A 16,648-nucleotide genomic window follows, 5' to 3' on the forward strand; every position below is an offset into this window, starting at 1 on the left:
CGTCTGTTTGGGCTTTTCAGAACAGGCTGATTCCTTCCTGGAAGATAAATGGTGGATGTACAGCTTGGGACATTCATTCTTAGTTTACCTTAATCAGAGCCAGCCAAACCCAGGAAAGTGTTCTTCAGAGAACCATGTAATTATTTTGACATTTGGGTTTGATCCAGTTTGAAATAAAATACATTTTGTCAAAATTTCTAGAAGAAACTCTCTATGAAGAAATAAATCACACAGCAAGTACCAACAACATGCTTTTTTTGTAGGGCAATATGCCTCCTCAAGAGGTAGGCGTGCAGAACCATTTGTTAAACAAATGTGCAGATGGTGGTGCTCCATACTTGGCATAGTCTGGAATGAGGTCTTTCATGGATCCAGAAGTCTATCTCATCTTGAACTGGGATGTTGAGGGGTTTTGGACCTCTCAAGTTACTGCTTCCAGGACAAAAAATGTGGAAATGGTGGTGAGGCAGTCCTGCACTGTGGCACAGCTGTGAGAGAGAGCTGCTTTATCACACCACTACTGGCTCATGAGGCAGCTTCCTGATGGAAAATTGGATTTGATTTAGCTGAAGTCCTAATGAGAAAAAACACCACATCATGTCATGAGTTTTATAACTCAAGATCATGTTATTAAATTTTGTCCAATAATTATTAGCCAGTAACTGATGCAATTGCTCTCTGTCTGCTTGCACAGATGTGGCTAAAGCTCTCTTCACAGAGAGCAGCGGGCACAACTTTCCCAAGGATTTCTCCTAGGGAAAGGCAGCGAGAAACGTCAGAGAAAAGGAGAGAACAAGTCTTATCTCTACTCACTGTGCCTGTTGTTTGGTGTAAGATTGTATGGCACATGTGGAATGTGTTATGGAGATTTTTACCAAGAGTGATTTGTTAAATGGACTCTGCTGATGGTTTTTTGGATTGATTGGCCAATTAGGTCAAAGCTGTGTCCTGACTGTTGGAGACAGTCACTGGTTTTTCTTTAGTATCTTTTTAGTATAGTATCTCTTTATTATTGTTTTAATACAGTATTAGTGTAATATAACATAGCTTAACAAAGCAATTGTTCAGCCTTCTGAAATCATGGAGTCAGAGCATATTATTCCCTATACTGGGGTCGCCTTGCATGGATACACAGAGACCCCCTTCACTCTGAACAGAGACAGCAAATGGATGTGTTCATTCTCCCTTCAGAGCAAAGTCAAAATCTGCATCACTTAGTAGTTCCCTACAGCCATTACATTAGGTTAGTTTCCTCATGCCATGCTGATCCCATCTGCTCTGTGTAAGAGGCTTCCAGATCTGAAACACACCTCTCCATGTAGGCCATGCATTCCCTTTGCTGAGCCTGGCTGTCCACAGGCAGCCTGGACCACTGGGCTGTGGGGCTTTTGGGTCAGGGTGGGTGCACAGCAGAGAGCAGCTCTCACATGCTTCCCAAAGCAGATAAAATACAAATAAAAGGAAAGGGGTTGAAGTAAGGTTGTTTCAGAGCCAATTCTCAGCAAAAGTTTGGATGGTGGACTTTGGTTTTTTTTGGCAATTTTTCAAAGAAAATTCTGCAGTCAAAAGACTGCGGTAGGCAGTTGGGAGAGCTCAACAATGCTCTTTGCCTTGTTGGGATCATTTGTCACACTGGCTTGGTAGTACAGAGTGAGATGAGTGTAATGTACCTTTCAAAATGCTTGCATTGCTTCTTCTAGAGTATCCATGTCCAGACACTTACGGAATATGCAGTTTTCTCTTGGTTAGTGTATTCTGCTAAATGCTGCTGCGTTATTTCAGAAACAGGCAGAATTTTTGCTGGATTAATTTTCCTCCTCACTTCAAAAGAAAATGTAACTTAGGAAGTAATATTTGGGTATGTGCTGTAATATTTGAATCCACATATGTAACTGAAGACAAAGCTTATGTAAGGTATTCTTAAGTTCTAGATTTTTTTTTTTTAAGGATGGGGAGATTTGCTGGAGAGGAAGATTATATTGGTGTCTGTAGTCAAGAAGATATCAGTGTGAATTCAGTCTTTATTTGGGAAGAGAGAGAAAGGGAAGAGTGAGGAAGAAAGTGATTTTCAGCACTGTAGTTCATATAAGGCTACAGCTTGTGCTTCATTAGACACTAAAGAATCTAAACCCTACTCATGATTAAGTGGGTTTGGATTTTTGAGAAGACATGAGGGAAAAGTTGAGATTGCTATGAATGTGTTTTATGTTACTTTAGGTAATGGAAAAAGTGAAATGGTTACAAAGAGGCTTTCTGGTCACACATTAAACATATTGGGCTACTACACTAATATACAGAATGGCAGTCATCTTAAACTGCATTTATAGATATAACTATATATATATAAGTGATGAACTATATATATAATTTATATATACATATGTGTATATGTAAATTATATATATAAATACATATGCATATCTATCTATCTATCTATCTATCTATCTATCTATCTATCTATCTATCTATCCGTCCATCCATCCATCCATCCATCCATCCATCCATCCATCCATTCATCTAATATGTAAACATTAATTTCTTATATTATGGAAAAGGGTATTAAAGGGAATGAAAACCTGGCAGATTATCCACCCCATTTGCTAACACAGTGAGGGTTGATGTATGTCAGTTATGCACAATACACAGCAAACATAATGCATTCACTGTTACTCTGTCCATTAGATACTTGAGTAATGAGATTTCAAAAGCTTTTTGAGGGCTTGGCGTTAACCTGGGAGATCTCCTACCCACTCTTTGTCTGCTGGAGACAGCACACTTCTTTTAATTTACAAAATTATTTAATGCACTGGGGCTTTGAAAGAGGTGGACTAGCCATCAGTAATGCCAGGGGGAGCTGCAAACTGCAGATAGCATTGAAAGCATTTCTGTTACACAACTTGCCAGGCTTATTTTTTAAAACATGATTAGTCAAACATACCCCATTAGACAAATTATTTTGTAAATTTGCAATCTTAAACAGCCTCATGTCAACAAGCATTAACAGTTTTCCAAATGCAAAAAGAAGAGGAGTATATTGTTATGATGTTATTTCACTTGCCAGTGGTGGAAGAATGAGGGTAACACAGCATCCTTACATCTATGTCCAGTGGATCACTAAAACGTGCAGAAGGCACTTAAATCTCTCTGTTAAAACAGATAGTCTGGGACTTTCCTGCAGTGTTTTAGGATATCAGGGCTCACAAGTCTGCCCTTCCGTGGCAGACAGATGACTGTAAATAAAATACTGCTGGTAGCTGTCTGCTGACCCCAAAAGGGATCTCCAACATCTCATGTGTTGTAGTGGAGGTGTGTAAATGCTCCTAGTGGTTCTTCTGCCCTAAGGTGTTGTAAAGAGGAAGCAAGGGGGTCATAAGTGGAAAAGATCTCAAATAGTCTCAGTTTTTGATTGTTCCCATGATAAATGTCAGTCACTTGGAGCCTTATGTTTGGCTCTGAATTTGGCTACAGGGCTGTTGTTATTTCCAGGGAAGCCAATATAATACTTTAGGGTGGAACAGCATCATATGTCCACTCTAAGTCACACTTCTGTCTCCTCTGTCTCAGAGTGGTTATTCTGATGTTTCCTGTCCTCATTTCCATCACTTTTATCATGGTTACTTACAAAGATGTTTCATTTCTTTGGTTCTCCAATGTCATCACAATGCATATGGCTGACCCAGTAAGGTACAAATGAGATATTTAATATGGACTAAATCTGGACCTTTCCTCCCTCAGCAGTATTCAACATTCAGGCCAGAAATATTTGTTAAAGTTCTAGGATCTGTTTATCTTGGGGTATGGCCAACTGATTACAAGAGTATTTAAAAATGCACTTCAGTTGCTGGGAGTTAATCTGAGCATTGTTAAAACCAGGCAGACAGAGCCTGGGTTTAATTAGTCCTTGACTATTAGTTCAGTTTAAATTTGGCAAATATTCTACTTCATTGCAGTAATCATCCCAGCGAGGGATATTCAGAACTGTGTATCACAGGTAACAGCCCTGGCTGAAGTCCAGGGGCAGGAACAATCTTGCAGGGGCTTCTTCAACAGCCATGCCTTGGGTCTGCCTTAGGAAAACCATTACTGGTGAGCTATAAGGAAGGATGGTTAGCAAAGTCTGAAAATGAAGCAGGACCTTTTGGGTTATTTGTGTCTGGAGAGATTAATGAGCGGCCATATAAGCAATTTATTATACAGTAAACATGGGAAACAGTGGATGTAAGGAAGTCTGGTTTTCTTTAAGACCATGTTTAATTTCCAGCCTTGACCTCACTGCAATAATCACAGCCTTTTATGAGCGTCCTGTCATTCCTGCAGTTCCCTCTCCACTTAATCTTAAGTCTCTCCACTGTATCTCCAGGCCTTTCCCCACTCACTCCTACTAGTATGAAAGAGCTGGCTGTGGCCAGCTCTGAACTGGCACTTAAAATATGACAGGTAAACATTCAGCTTTATGCTGTGGCCATTAGCTCAGCAGGCTAAGGATTTTCAAAAAAAATTGTTGGGATTTAGGGCAAAATTTTAGTGGCTAGACATTTATGTCATTGCCTAAAACTGACATCCTGGTCTAGAGGCTTGCACATGGGACTGGAGCTAAGATACAAAATATATAGAAGACCTGCACTCCTCTGGAGCAGCAGATGGAGGATTCATGGGGACATGTAAAATAGCTCTAGATGTTTTTCTGAGCAATTGAATTGTCTCCCATTATCTATTTAAGCCTTTAAGTGTCAGAATTTCTTTAAGTCAGCCAAGTATTGCTGAGTTGGACAAAGAGGTAGACCTCCCAATGATACAGAATAGGCTTCATTTCCTCAGTAGATGGAGCTAAAAATGGTACTGAGTAGGCACTGAAAGTGAACATTTGTGCTATGAAGTGTATCATTGCTTGGTAATTAGTGAAGAATAGTAGCTGGCTCGGCAAGTCACTGTGAGCTGCTTCAAAAGCGTAGTCATTTGTCAGTGAGGTACTTGAAAAAGATCCCTTTATCATTCTACATTTTTTTTTCCACACTCCAACTTAATACCTTTTCTCCCTGAGACTTTTGACAAAATAGAGATGTGTTAAAAGTGTCTCCAAAATGAACACGTCTCCAGACAACTAGATGGGGAACATTAGTGTTCAGGGTGAAATGAAACCAAGATAACAGCTTTTAGTCTTAAGCTTAACAGAATCATAGAATCATGAAGTGTTTCAGATTGGAAGACGCCTTAAAGATCATTTATCTCCAACCCTTCTGCCATTGGACCAATTTGCTCAAAGCTCTATCCAACCTGGGTTTCTCTTGAACACTTCCAGGGACGAAGTATCCATGACTTCTCAGGCCCACCTGTGCCAGTGTCTCACCACCTTCACAGTAAGTGATTTCTTCCTAATATCCAGTCTAAACCTGCCCTTTTTCAGTTTAAAGCCATTGCCCCTTGTCCTATCACTTCCTGCCCTTGTAAAAAACCCCTTTCCTGGTGTCTTGTGGGCTCCCTTCAGGCACTGGAAGGCGCTGTAAGGTCTTCCCTGAGCCTTCTGTGCTCCAGGCTGAGCAACCCCAGCTCCCTCAGGAAGTCTCCACAGGAGAGGTGCTCCATCCCTCTGAACCTTTTCATGTCATTTTTCTGAACTTACGCCAACAGATCTGTGTATGCACATATGCATGCATGCATATATAAATGCATTGTTACTTAGTGCACGTCTTTCCACCTATTGTACGTTGCACTCCATTTGTGGATATTGTAATACTTCTCTCTTTAATAATCAGAAACAGCATCTGTCTGAATGCTACTGGAGTTCCGGAGGGCCTCTTAGGTTATATGTCATCACAGACAATATTTTTAAAACCTGTCTGTAGTAATGATTTGCCATAAGATAATATGGAGAAATGGAACATATCCAAGCAATGAAGCTTTTTCCTTATTTCAGTAAGAGACTTGAAAATTTCTTTCACTATTAGATAAGACATCACTACCATGACAAAGCATTTAGGGAATAGTTGTATTGATAACAATTCATCTAAAGGTTAAAAAAGACGAAAACCCAAACAAGAACCTTAAAAATTCCCCACTTTATTTGTTACAGGGCTCTCAAGAGGAAATATTTTGAGACAGAACATTCTGAAAAGCAGAGTGAACACTGCACACTGAAATTTAACCAGTAAAAGTACTGACAGCTGTTCAAGGATAAGCTCTTTCCTAGGTTTCCATAAAGAATTCACTCATCTATACTGTTGAATTATTAAATAATTCAGTCCTCTGCTTTGATGAGTGATTTTTTTTTTTAGGCAATGAATTTTCAGCTTTTTTCTCCCTACACCTCTCATTGGCTATTATCCAGCTATAAAACCATGACATAAACCAGAACACAATCCATCACACAGCGTAACCTTCTGCAAATACCATGGGAGACTATGCTTCAAATATGACACTAATTTAGAAGCACTGAATTGGAATGTCTGTACCATACAACTCTTTTGTGGGGTAGAAAGAACCTTAAACCTTAAACTGAATGGAATGCGTCTATTGAACCTTAAACCAAAACTGGATGGAATTATTAGTGGGGCATTGTTGTTCCAGACATTATGCTACACCTGTAAGCCAGAAGGGAAGTAAAATTTAGGCTCCTAACCATAAAGTATCATTCCAACAGGCTTTCAGCTTCTGATGGTCTTCACATGTGTGGGGATTCAACCCTGCATGGACATCGCAAATGGTTTGATGCTAAAACCAGCAAAGAACACCAGATCAAGAGAAAGACCCATGCCAGATCAAGATTCAATTTTACCTAAAATATCATCATATCTGCCCACAATGGCTACAACAGCTGCATCTCTCTACTCCCTACTGAGCACATGTTGCCCAATAGCATTTTTGACACAATTTTTCAGAGTGAGAAGACAGTAAAAGATCTGACAAGCTATTCCCATGCCATATTCACCTTCATATCATACCACAGAAACACAAGCCTGCTTCTGTGCCTTGTAGTACATTCAGAAAACACTACAGAATGCATCATTTAGGCAGTGAGCTGCTGTTTTTCAGTGCTTTTCCTGGGTGAATGTGTCACCAGTCTCTGTTCCTTCAGATGTCAATATGATGCCAACACCCCAATGACTCTCACAGCGGACACATGGAAAGGATTACAGATCCTGTAGCCTTCCTGTTCATACATGAAGTGATACAACAGTGAGAGCAACAAACTCAGGGATGCAATAAGTCAAAGGAGAAGGGAACACATGGAATATTTTCCCCATGGTCGCCTGTTCTTAAGATTTAGCAATGGTCTGGTGTGAAAAGGATTAGGTTTATGTAGAGAATTCTGACTGGGTGTAACAGAATATGGTAAATAAAATATTTGCTCAAGTTTTCATCTGCATATTTACTTGGGATTTTACAACCTTACTTACTCCACTGTTGCTCACATTCTTGGAAAGCGTGAGGAAACGCAACAGGATTTCAAGTCTGAATAAATGCAGTGATGATCAGCAGAGTCTTCTTCCACCCCTAATGCTCAGGGGGAAGCAGTTTCTTCCCTCAGATGTGGATCTCTTTACAGCTGCTTGTACCACTAAGGGACCCATGAAGATTAAAGGGTTACTCTTTCATACATGAGCCCTTCTGAGTGCTCACTAAGGGATAAGTTTGGTTTTTGCTCTAACATGTATGCTCTCTGTGTTGCATTAGCTTAATGACTGAGATCATGAGGTGATTTCATCATGGTAGTGGCAGTCCTTGAAACGCTGCCTCATCTGGAAGCCAGTTAATGGGATAAAAAACCTTCTGCTGCTGCAATAGAAAGCAGCAGAAACGTTGGGTTTTGGAGTCCAAAATGCAATTTTCTCATGGATATTCTAGCAAGAACATTTTAAATTGAAGACTATTGAATGGAACTTCTTGCAAAGAGCTTAGGAAATTTTGTCTTATTTCAAGAGTATTAAATAAGTTGAGCTGAGCACCAATAGGATTTTATTTCCAAACCAAACAAATATGGCCTAACTGGAAACATTAAAAACCCCCAAAACTTAAAACATTTATGTTTTTTACAGAAAGATGAACCTTCTTATAGGAAATGGATGCAACATCTTTTTAATGCATTTTACATGCTCAGCTATACTGTTATAGATGGTATAAAATGCAGTATTTTCTCCATGCTCCAGAAACTGCCAAATGTTTTCCATAACCCTACTTCATATTAAAATATTTCAGATACATCTGTACTGCACTAAATCCTATGCTGCTATTTGGCATGAACTGTATCTTCAGACTGTTCTGCAGTGTTAAACTGTGCCAAGACTGAAGTATTGATTACTACTTATTGTGCACAGCATACTAATAAATCCCAGCTTGGTGCCCTGGCCAGCCACATAATATATACATAGCCCTGGAGGAATGGCTTGTGCATTTCAATAGTGCTGTCCTAATGGAACAAGGCACTAACAAGTACCTTTCAGGATTCTGGGAGGTGAAGGAATTGATCCAGCTGAGCCATTAGCATACACACTGAGAGCAAAAGCAATGGGCTGCCACGTCTTCAGTTCAGCTCATGGTGCTGGAACAGGGATGTCTCCACCTGGGCTGGAGGCTGCAGCCAAGAGAAAGAGAGAAGCTTAAACACACAGAGGTCAAATTTCTCTGTGGTCCTATATCAAGGACAGACTTTATATTGCGGTGTTCACACCAAATTTTCATATAATTTTTTATCCTATACTTTGGCATGCTCTGACTCCTTTTTTTCCAGAGCATCATCATTCTAACTGATCCTAAGCCTTCAGCAGGGGGGATTCAAAAGAAGTATTTTTGCACACCAAATTCTAAAATTTTACATATGTGCTTATGTGAAGACTGAAGTCTCTATAAATCTGTATAGAGACTTTGATGTTAGATCACCCTGCCTCTATCCAAATGCTAATTTTTAAAAATAATATATTTTCTACAGTTTTTTTTTTAATTTTTTTTTAATACAAATTTTAAAAATGCTAAAAATCTAGGACATGTAAATCTGGGACTTAGGAACACAACACGGTTCAGTGGTGACCACAGCAGTGCCATGTTGGACTTGATGAAGTTAGAGGTCTTTTGCAGCTTAAATGATTCCCTGATTCTGTGGCTGTATGGTTCTATATGCATCCTGTACTTGAGCATGCACCAGCAAGAATTTGATAACATCTTCTCATTTTCATATAAAAAACCTTCCAAATGTGGAGAAGACCCTCTCAGTCTTTATTCTGGTATTAGTTGAGGTCTTTTCTGGTGGAAGTACCTAGAGAGGGTCTGCACAGTAGCTGTGAAAGAAAATGACCAAATATTAGTGGGAAATTAATAATTTTTCCCATTTACAATCAGTGGTGTGGCTGATTAAGTGATGAGGTGAAGGAAACCAAGAGGATTATTCAGTAGATATAAAGGACTGTCTCTCAGAAAGCAGAGCAGAAGAGGAGTGAGTAGGAATTATGAGGAAGAGAGACTTGTATTTTATGGAAGAGGACAAGGGAGGGATGAAATGGCAGAATCCAGGAACACAGCTTTCAAAGGGGGAATGAATGGAAAGAGGAATATGAAATAATCAAGAATTGAGCTAAAACTCCCAGCTGTGACCTTTCTACCTGTGCAAACAGAGACAGAAAGTGGGCTCTTCTGGAGGTAGAATTTCACTGTCTTGGTAGCTTAGGGTAATGAGGGCAATCAGGAGTACCATGCTGGTAATAACAGAGTATTAACTGATTGCCACAAAATCTGCTTTAAAAAACCTTATACTGGAAGCTGTGTTCTTTCAGGCCTTGGAAAAAAGCCATGAGAGAAATGTCAGCTAAATACTCGAGTAAAATGCATGAAAACAAGATTGAGGAAGCCCATTTATATACTGAGTATGAAGTAGGTTTTTATGATCCTGTTGTATCTGGGCTTCCGTTGATTATTTCCCTCCATTATTTTTTTCTGAAATGTCACCATAAACACAACCATAACAACTCTTCTGGCTGTGGGAGGCTGTTTGAGATGCTTGACTCAGTAGTATCTATAGTTACTCAGAGTATGAGCTACTTAATAGTCAAATCTTTCTGGGAGCAGAAAATTGCATAAGGATTCTATTAATGGTATGGAAAACACAAAGTGTTATTTTTGTGTAATGGGCACTGAACTGAAGTGTCTTGCCTTGCTCTGTGCACTTCTGTTCTGGACTCAGTAGTAATTAAGTCACAGTAAGCAGAACAATGCCAGAGAACATTCTTGTCAGTGAGATTTGGTCTTTCATGCTATTATAGATTTAAAATAGTCCCTATCACAGTGGTGATCCAGGATAGCTAGCACTCCCCACCCCTCCATTCCTGAGTATCTTTGGCAGGAACATTCCCAACAGGACTACCCTGTTCCAAGGGCTCTCACTCTTGGAGTGTGTGAGTGCAGCCACTCCAGCTGCATTGCCAGAGGATGGTCCTGGAGACATGGCACTGCTCCTGCACACGCATCCTGGCTGGAGTAATCTTACCCGTTCATTTATTTTGCTGCACTGGCACTCCTTTTAAATTAAGAGCATCTTAAATGTATGGATGATATTAGCAGTGATAATTCCAGTCCATTTGCTCACTGGAGCAGGTGTCAGGCTCATTAGGGCCTCCGTGCACGTACTCACCACAATGCACACAGATGGATGTGGAAGGTACCCAGCAATTAGCCTAGTGCAGAATTAAATGAAGCTGTGCTTGACCGTTGTGTACATGCAGAGATAAAAGACAGTCCAAAATAGTTCTTTAATGTCCTATTCTTAATATTTTATTTCCATAAAGTGCCTAAAATTATTTTATTTAGGAGACCTTTGCGTAGGAAAAGTGAACATTCAGCGCTATTAATAATGAAGCTGTGTATAATGTGCATCCTAAAATGCTCTGCATGTGTCAGGCTGCTAAGCCCTGCAAAGCTGCTGTGAGGAAGGACAGTATTTCTGGGGAGTGTTTCTAGATGCAGGGATCAAAGTTGAAAAGTCCCAAACAATTTAAAACAAGTAGTGAAGTTAAAGCCTTTAGTCCTGACACTGCACCCACCAGAAAAGTAACCTTTCACTTGGCAATCCTAATCCAGAGCTCCCTGATATGCAGCTTTGCAGGCTGCAGGAGGGCAAAGTTTGTGCAAAGAGCTCCAATAATTTGAGATGGTGCAACTGCAGGAGCAGGTGTGCCTTTTTGGCTCAGAGCCGTACCGCAGATTTTTTGGGGTTTTTTTCCCCCCTTTATCAGGTGTCTAATCCATTTGCAGAACCTGGTAAATGCAGCAGCAGATTTTCTATTGTCCATCACTACAGTCAACCACAAAGGTGATTATTGTTTATGAAGACTGTACTGTGGTTTGAGAGCTGTACCATTTTGAAATAATTTATGTGCATGTAAATCTTAGTTAAATATGCATTCTGAAAAGATTAAACAGAAGCTATTGCATTTGAATTTTTGTACTGGAAATTGATTTTTAAAAGGGTTTTCACAGGCCCTTGTCCTGTATAAATTTCCAGCTTTGATCTTGCCAAAAGACATATTATGTTTTATTTCAGGTACAGTGGGAGTGAGATCCTCAACAAATGCAGTCAGTGTAAGGCAAGGTTAACAAAGGGATAGATGAAGAAGCATTTTAAAAGAAAGTTATGTAAGGTTTGTTCTGTGGATTTATCTTTTTTTAATATTATATAATCCTGGTAGCCCTGGGAAGCAGTAATTCTCTCCAGACCACCTGCACATTATGCAGGTGCTTCACTGATTTCAGGGTGCTGCTTACTCATCCAAAGGCCTTGTGTACTTAGAGGGAGAATGTGGATTATGGTAATTTCATCCAGGGTATGTGAAAATAATTGCAAGCAATGCTGGTGGGCAAATGTCCATTGCTAGCTGAGTCCTTTGGCTTTTTCCACCTTGGCCATGAACAGAGGGTCTCCAGTTGCAGATCCATCCATCTATGCATCCTCAGATGGACAAGAGTGTTTGAAACAGAAATAACGGAGCTTTAAAAAGGCAGAAGAAAAGGTCAAAGGGCTATAAAGATACTGAGGGCTGCCCAGGCCAGGCCTGATCCTCAGAAGCACCTGGATATTTGTGCTGTGGGCAGGGGAAAGGAGGGGGTGCTGCTGAAAACAGAGCGAGTCTCCTGCATTTGAGATGACCAGACATTTTCCTCTTGTACTGTTGTCCTTGCAGACTGCAGGAGACCTGTCAGGGAGGCCCTGGATGAAGTTGCCTTCCAGAGTTCCTGATGTTTGTTCAGGAAAAGTTCTGGGGTACATGAAGGTCTTCTGTTCTGTTGACTTTGGGCATCCCATGACTGCTGAGGAGGCGAAAAGTTTTGCAATCATTTGTGTGTTGAAATCATTTTGTGTAGGCAGGTGTGCCTGTTCTCTTGAAAATGCCTTGCTATGGACATTATTTACTCATCCTACAAAAGTGGAACCTGAACTTCCTTCTTGCAATACCAGTCCCTCAGCAGACACTCATGTGAGAGCTATATTTATGGCAAGTTTTATTTCTTTCTTATTCCATCTGCAAACTGTATACATTTCTTTTACTTACACATAGAGATATGTAATATTCTCCATCCTCAAGCATCTTACTTTTGAGGTTTTGGGTGTGTTCTTCAGGCATATAATATGATTTATTTATTTACAAGTAGAAGAACACACAGTGTGATTTACCACAGCATTGTCTCCCAAGGAGTACAACATTAGTTAGAGAAAAAACTTAGATAAGATTTTAAGAATAAAATGTAATCAATAACAGCCTTTTTACTAAGGACCTTTTTCCACGTGAGTGGTCTTTCTCTTAGGATCTTAGGCTATAGAAGAGGAAGAACCCTTCTGTTTATTAAGCCTAGGCCCCCGCTTTATTGTGCAAACTTGCCACATAATACCATGCCCAAAATTTAATCAAATTGTGCTTCTCATGCAAATAGCATCGAGTGCAGTTGGAACACACAGGAATATAGGACGGATCTGAGCCTTAATCTTTCCATGAGTGTTTAGCATAACAAAAGCAAACTGGTTGAGTAAGCTGATGGAGAATCATGTGTTTAGTGAGAAGAGAAGGGAGACAAAGAGCAAAGTCTTCCAGCACATGGTGTGATTCTGCACCATTCAGCAGAACAGCTCCTGTTCATGAAGACAGAGTACCTCCTACTTTACAGAGTCTAAAACTGATTTCAAAAGACAATGCTTATAGTACATGATTGTATTACATACAGAATGACTCTTTTCTTATAGCAAAGGTCTGAAGGAGATTGCTTGAAAATGTATCTTCAAAGTGAAACTTTATATTTCACTGGGAGAGGGAGCAATTTTTTTTTCTGAGAGGCATTTCACTGAAAAGCGTGAAATAGGAGTTTCTGATGCAGACAGATTAGTCTTTGAAAAAATCACTCAATGTACACAGGATTGAAATTGAACTTTGGGAAGCTCAGGTAGAGGGGTATTTTAGCTAGACCATGGTAGTTTCACATTTTTTTTAATATTACATGTTGAGCCATAGGAGCCAATTCACACTGAATGATATTAATATTGTACAAAAACCAGAGACATTTTTTAAGTGCCTTGTCTGTTCATTTTAGCAAAATAAGGTGCTTGCTCAGTCTGTACTCTTAAATTTGTTGAGCCATTATTGAATGCAATGACAGTGAACTTGAGAGGTTTCTCAACCTGCTGGCTTAGCTCTGTATTTCTGTGTCACTAGGAATTATAAACCAGATTGTCCTTTGCAGTAAGGTCACTGACTTTTACCATGTGGGAATGCCCAGCTAGCACAAATATCTCTGCAAGATACTGGGCTGTGCCTTTTTTGAACAACTTTATTAGCCTGGCCAAAGAGTTTTGCTTCCAGCTCTAAGCTAGCTCCCCATGTAGCAGCTAACATGTACCTGCACTGTGCTTTGTGCTGCAAAAACATGCCTCAAGCACAATTTGAACAGAGAACTGAACTAAATTCATGTTTTAAAAATCCATATCTTCTTAAGGCCTATATAAACATATTTAGCTCAATTTTAAGATTTTTCTGTCACTTTTGGATATGTCTCTCGCTGAAGCAGGGCTAAAGCAATGTAAAACAGTTTTAAAGCTACACACACACAGACGCACACATGCTTGAAGCTTTGCATTTTTTCCTTTAAAGTGTGTTTTGAAATCAGTTTAGTTAAATGGCTACAATCTTTGTGTTTTGACAGGCAGAGAGATCTTGGTGCTTTGAAGTTAGCTGGACCTTTGCCAATGTAGTCAGGATTGTTTAAGATCTTTATGCTGTGCCAGGGCTTGGAAGGGCAATATAGAGAAAAGCTACAGTTTCAAAAGATAATCTGTAAACTGAAAGCAGGGTCTGAATGAACACTATCAACAAGCAACTTGTGTCTTTACAGTAATTAGAATCTGTAATAAAAGGGTGCTCTCATTTCGGAATTCACAAAGTCATTAAACTCCTTCAAGTGCTGCTTCCCTGTGAGCATCTGATAAAAACAGTCCAAACTCCTGAAAGAGAACTGAAGAAATCCAAACCCCAAACCTCATGAAAATCAAAACAGTCAAACTTAATGGGAAGAAAAACAGTCCAGAACAAAATAAGCCATCTGCCAGTAAATCATTGATCTGGACATGGATAAAACACAGGGCAAGAATAAAATATTCATAGTAATTAGTGGAATAGACAGAATAGAAACCTCTTCTTTGCACTTGCTGTTGTTATGGTGATTCTTCCTCCAAACACTCTCTCCTCCCCCCAGATGACATTGGCTCTCTCCATGGCTTTCCATCTGGCTCTTGCTTTCTTGTTTATCCCAATGAAATTAGCTCGACTGCTCATTTGTCACCTTGGAGGTGTCTTCGCTGTGAACATGTGCGGTGCGAGAGAGCAGGACAAGCAGATGGTACTTGAGAAGAGATAAACAGACAGATGCATTAAAGAGACAGCAAAATTGTTGCAATGAAATAGTGTCTGGAAGATGATGAATTGGGTTTGGGTTTGGTAAGGCACAGCCAAGTCTTGCATGCAAAGAAGAAGCGTTCCCTCATCCTTGTTTTCTTTTTGGCTGCTGGCGCGCGCTGTGGGCTCTCCAAATTGCTGAAGCTCCTGGATAAGAGGAATCAGGGGTACCAAGAGTTTCAGAGAGTACACTGAGGTTTCATATGAATTGATGGAAAATGTGACACATTTTCTTGTCTGTTTCTCCTTAACAAAATTAAAAACACAGCTCCATAAAACTGTGAAAATAATTTCTGGTTTTAATGTATGCTCTTTGCCTAGAAATAGCTCAAATCAGAGTGCCATTTATGATATCTATGGTATCTCATTTATGTCTAATAAGAGCATGTACAGTAAAAATTGCAATTTCATAATATATTAAGTACATCAAATGCAGAGTTGGTCTGGATTTATGTCAGGGATCAAAATCTCTTGTCCAGAAAGGTACAATGAGAGTTATCCTAGAAAACTGGTATCAAATTAAGGACAGCAGCAGAGGGACAGCCTAGGTGCAGACAGAACAGGGAAATAAGAGGCATCATCTATAAAAATATGACCTAGTTGGACCTTTCTGCTAGGCCCAAGCCAATCTTTTGGCCACATGAGATTTTTTAAGATAATGAGTATGACACGCTTACGTGTACGACACAGGAAAATTGAAGACAAAAGCAGGATAATGTTTACTTTCAGAAATTAGCCCTACATTTGTCTAGTGACTGGGGTCAAATTTCTGTTTCCTGTTGGATACTAAGGCCCGACAGCTAACAAACCTAACTCTGTGGAGATCTCCCAGCAAGGTTGCCAAGTTGCAGCAGTCTAGACTGATACACAAAGTGTCACACATATGCACATAACCTGGATTAATGAAAAGACAACTCTTTAAAGAAGCTGATGGTGGCAGGGAAGGTCACTCCTGGTCGCTGTGCACTGCCAGGAGGGAGGGATGGGTTGGAGCTGGAACAGGAATAGATGGAGGGGAAAAGAAAGAGGAGGCAGTGAACTTGGGTACAACACAAGTGTGGGGTGAGCCCATAGCTGTGCATCTCAGATAAGGAGCAAAATGAGGATGTGGGAGAGGAGAGGAGAGGAGAGGAGAGGAGAGGAGAGGAGAGGAGAGGAGAGGAGAGGAGAGGAGAGGAGAGGAGAGGAGAGGAGAGGAGAGGAGAGGAGAGGAGAGGAGAGGAGAGGAGAGGAGAGGAGAGGGCAGGGCAGGAGGAAAGTAAAAAGAATGAAATTTGAAGTGAACTTAGAAACAACTGTGGGTGTTGGTGAGAAAGAAGATGGCTTGCAGGAAGTCCTAAACTACTGGAGAAAAAAGCGGGACTGGGGACCAGTGGGTAAAAGTCAGTCTTTTTAGGACTGGCTCACAGAATGGGTAGTGATGATCCTGGACTGCAAAAGAAGCATGCGTTTTCTTTATTCATCACACATGTATGCCCTCTACATAAATGAAAAAATGCTGTCTAGAATCAGTAGCTGACAATACAGATAAAATATATCAACAATAGTTTTCATTTAAACAGTCATTTCTTGCCTGTGAACATTAGCATAATTCAATATGCTCTGAAAGCTCCAGGAAGTTCAGGAGCCTCAGAAGCTGATGGGTGACTGTTGCTCACTCCCTTCCCATGCTAAACACCAGAATGAGTGAGTGTGTGTGTGTGTATGTGAGTGAGTGTGTGTGTGCGTGT

Source organism: Ammospiza caudacuta, chromosome 1, assembly GCF_027887145.1.
Source record: "Ammospiza caudacuta isolate bAmmCau1 chromosome 1, bAmmCau1.pri, whole genome shotgun sequence".
In the NCBI taxonomy this organism is placed as follows: domain Eukaryota; kingdom Metazoa; phylum Chordata; class Aves; order Passeriformes; family Passerellidae; genus Ammospiza; species Ammospiza caudacuta.